Here is a 4709-nt window from a genome sequence, read left to right on the forward strand (position 1 = left end):
TTTATTTATTTATTTATTTATTTCAATGTATATCCCGCCCAGGGTGGTAAACAACAAGACAGCAAAACTATAAGTAAAAACAGGTGCACAGAAAGTTGCCTTATACAGAGTCAGACTAATTAGTTCATCTAGCTCAGTATTCTCTACACTGACTGGCAGCACCTTTCCAGAGTTTCAGGCAGGAGACAACCCGACCTAACTGGAGATGCCGGAGATTGAACTAGGGACCTTCTGTATCCAAAGTATGTGGTCTACAATTTTCAGTCAGGTAAATGACACAAGGCAAAGGGTCAAGTCCTAGGAAATCCTGTGTCACAGCTCTTCTGCATAACATATAGTCTGGCCTTCAGGGAAGTTGTGTGCCTTACAGGCAAAAATGGAAAGTGTGTAGTTGTTCCTGGCATAGACCTGCAGCAATCAGCAAAGCCACACCTTGCAAATATATCTGGGGCAACAGTCTTGCCCAGTGAATATTTGCCTTGGAAATAAATTGGGGGCAACAGTCTCACTTACCAACTTATCACTTGGTTTCTATTTCTATCTATGACTCTGATTGCCTAGAAAGGGGGTAAAAAACCCTGAACTGAATACCCATTTACAATACTTTGTCTGCCTGGCCTCGTTGCCTGGAAGAGATTTATTGATTAGGTGAGTGGCTGTTTACAAGTCTATCCTGCTATGCAGTTGTTCAAAACACACAGCCTCCTTGGGGAGAGTGCAGAGGGAGACAGCAGGGTTGCATTGGCAGCTTTGCTAGTTCAAGGGCAGCATGGTCAAGCCCTTTACTTGAAAGGCTTCAGTTCTGCAGTATTCTCCAATTACTTTGGCTCACGGAAGCCATTGTTCAGCACTGATGTTCTACAAGATCACTGCAGGCTGTGCTGACGTTCAAATAGTTTATTTTAAAAAGGGAAAGAGCTCCAAGTAGCTAATTAACTGCACACACAGCATTGAGGAGGCGTTCACCTGAAATAGCCTTTGTATTTGGGGGTTGCTACTTTTAAACAAACATCCAGACTGAATTTCCCCATAGGTTTGACCAAATAGATGGAAAACCTGTTCATCAGTTTAATCACCCAAATATAGTTATAGCTCAGCACTCTGCAGTGCAAATAAATAAACAAATCCTCAAGTTAGCGACTTAATATGACCCATGTAATTTATGCAAGACGTAGATAGCTGCCTTATACTGAGTCAGACCATTGGACCATCTAGGTCAGTATTGCCTGCTCAAGTGGTTCCCAGACTTTTTTCCCCATGGACCTCTTGAAAATTGCCACGGGTCTTGGCAGATCATTTTATTATTATTTTTCCTGCCTGTTGTAGCAACTGTAATGCGCTATGCTAGATGCTATATGATTTTTAACTATTTTTGGATACTCTGTTCATAGGGTTTTCGTGGTAAGAGATATTCAGAGGTGGTTTACCATTGCCTTCCTCTGAATCTGGGTGCATCTTAGTCTGGTGTCTCAGCGTTGACCATTCTGCCTTGGGTGCCCCTGCTAGGAGTCTCGCCTCTTGGTCTAGACTCCTGACAGCATTGCTCTCAGCTTCTTCAACACTCTCAAACCCCCTCACCACATTAAGGTGTGCATCCTAGAGGGGGAACTATTTTTACTGCTGGTTTACTTCTTACATTGAATTGTATTACAATTTGAGTTCCACCGAATTCTGCAGCATTCAGATTGTAAGCGTTCTTCATGGACATGGCACAGACAGCCTGAATGAAGCTCACGGACCACAGTTTGGGAACCCCAGCCTACCTTAATTGGTAGATGCTCTCCAGGGTTTCAGACGGGATCTTCCCAGCCCTATCTTGACATGCCAATGATTAAACCTGGGGCCTTTTGCACGCAAAGCATGTGCTTTATTTATATATAACTATATTTCTATACCACCAACTCTTGTCACCCTGGGCTTCTGGGGGGAAGGATGGGATATAAATGTAAGAAAATTATGATGATAATAATAGTTATTATTACTGTTATTAGCAGTGTACAATGTATGCAGCTTTACCACCAAGCTGTGGCACTTCCACATGGACAGGTTCGTAGAGTCACTGCAGAAATCAAACCTGCAAGTGCAAAAAACCTAAACTGGAAGCAAGCCTTTTAAAAGGCTACATGAGGGGATAGTGTGAGGCACAATCCCCACTGAAATGAATGGAAGTGCTATGAGAGCTTCTTTGCTGATTTCAAATAGGCTTTGCACTGGAAACCTCCCTGCCCTCTGTTGGTAAGAAGTTACTCCTTAATGTGGGGAAGAGCCGTAGCTCAGTGGTAGAGCATCTACTTTGCGTGCTGACGTTCCAAATTCAGTCTTGGGAGTCTCCAGGTAGGGCTAGGAGAGACTCCTGTCTCGAACACGAGAGCCCCTGCCAGAAGTGAGGAATCGCTTTCAGGTGGAGGGCCACATCCCAAAGTGGCCAGCCCTTCGTGGGGCACATTGACAGGTGGGCGGGATCACCTGTCAATCACCTGACCTCATAGGATGCCAGAGGTGGCTCTGAAGTCTGTGGCTTGCATTTTGCACCGAATCTAAACGGTGCCAAATGCAAGCCATTGCTGAGAATGAATGATCAGGAGCACACTGTTAAGGCCCTTGAGTTTTCCAGGTGAGTGACAGGTAGGTCTGGCTAAAATGGCTTTGCTGGGCAAATTTGGAGCCTCCCGCCATTTGTATTTTTCATCCTATGCTGAAGATGCAGCTCTGGCCTTTGACAGCTGGAAAGTATTTCTTGTTACCTATCTGAAAACCAAATTACCTAATGATTGCTGTGTCTGGTTGGTTGGTTTTGTTTTAAATTACACTGTTTTTGTTGTAACCTGCCCTGGGTCCTTATGGTGAAGGGCAGGTGGGGGTAGTAGTAATAGAAGTAGAACTAATAAATAATTATTATTAATAAGACCCACAGGCCAGAGGTTTCCCACCATTGTCGTAGAGACAACACTGAGCTGGGTGGACCAATGGTCTGAATCAACAAAAGGCAGCTTTCTCTGTTCCAAAAAGGGTTATCTTTTCTGTAAGTGTTGGGAGTCTAAGTAGGCAATGGGGTGCTTTTCAGACGTTGCACTCCCATCAGCCACACCTAACATGGCCAATGGTCAGGGATGATGGGAGTTGTAATCCAACATTTGGGCTCCTGCTGGGAGGAAGGGCGGGATAGAAATTAAATAAATAATAACATCTGGAGGGCACCACGCTGGCTATCCTGGTCTGGGGTCTGTGCTCCTAAATCTGGCTAGAAACAAACTATACCAATCCAAGAGGACAATATTCAAAAGGAATACAGGGCACAAAGGTAGGGCAGCAGCGGGCCTATTTTGAAGCTTTGTGGTTCTTTTCCAAGAGTATTTTCCTTTTGCAGCTCTTTAAAGACAGAACTCTTTTTATGTTCAAGTAAGTGAACTCTGGGGACGGTTGCAAAAGGAAAATACTCTTGGGAAAAAGAATGGCAAAGCTGAAAACTCTTTAGCTTGTCCCCCCCCCTTCAAAAAAAATAAAATGAAACCAGTCATCCATAGCATCTTTTCGCTATTTCATCTTGTTTTTTGTACACAATATCTACCAGAAGGGCTGTCCTACGGTAGTGTCATCATTTGAAAAAGTGAAGCTATGAATGCAAAACATGGTGTCAGAAAAGTCCCTGTGTTTTAATAAGCGTCCTGGCAAATCATTCTTGTGCCTAATAATATTTAGTTGAATGGAGGGGGATAGCTACCCCCCTCCATTCAACTGTTTCATTGAATGACATCCACTCTCTACCTACCCCTAATAATATTTAACATTTATATCATGCTTCACATGCCTTATCTAGATGAAATCCTGACAATGATCCCATAAGACAGGTGTGGGGAACCTTTGGCCCTCCAGATGTTGCTGAACTACAAGTCCCATCAGGCCCAGCAAGCATGGCTAATAGCCAGGGATGATGAGAACTGTAGTTCAGCAACATCTGGAGGGCCAAAGGTTCTCCACCCCTGCAGTAAGGTAAGTCACTATGATTAGCCCTCCTTTTGCAGATGGAGGAATGAAGCTGCTGATCCTTCTACACAGACTTCCCTTCTTCATTCCAAGTGCATGATGTATTAAAAATAAGGTTCATATTAGGGCAATACCTTTATTGGGCCAACCAAAATGTCTCAAAATTGTGTGGAAGCTTTCCAGTTCCTCAGAACACTTCATCAGGCTAGATGTTAAAACACAGGAGGTGGGGGAAAGAGTTCTGATGAAGGACCAACTGAGTAACTGCTGGTTGTTGTATATGGAGATGGGGGACTGCCATCTGGTCGCTTTGTCCCAGAAGGCCATGGTGCAACACAAAACCTGCAAGAATCTGAAAGCGCCTCATTTGAATGTCTGCTGGGAGTCTTCCCACACTCCAACTTACGAGAAGCAGACATGGCTAGCTTGCTGATTTGCTACCAGGCCAGGTTCAAGATTCTTGCGTTAACTAAGAAAGTCCTAAACAGCTTGGGCCTTTAAGGACTACCAGATTCCTTATGCTCCGCCGTGATAACTGAGATCTTCTGATGGGGCACTTTTGATGGTCCCTCATGCCCGAGGTTAAGTCAACCTTTACCAGGGACCAACCTTTAGTGTGGTAGGCCCTGCCCTTGGAACTCCTTGCCAGTAGAAGTTTGACAGGAGTCAACTCTACTTTCTTTCAGACATTTTTTAAAAACTAGTGTTTGGACAGGGGTTTAGAA

The sequence above is a fragment of the Rhineura floridana genome, chromosome 4 (assembly GCF_030035675.1).
Source record: "Rhineura floridana isolate rRhiFlo1 chromosome 4, rRhiFlo1.hap2, whole genome shotgun sequence".
Taxonomy (NCBI): domain Eukaryota; kingdom Metazoa; phylum Chordata; class Lepidosauria; order Squamata; family Rhineuridae; genus Rhineura; species Rhineura floridana.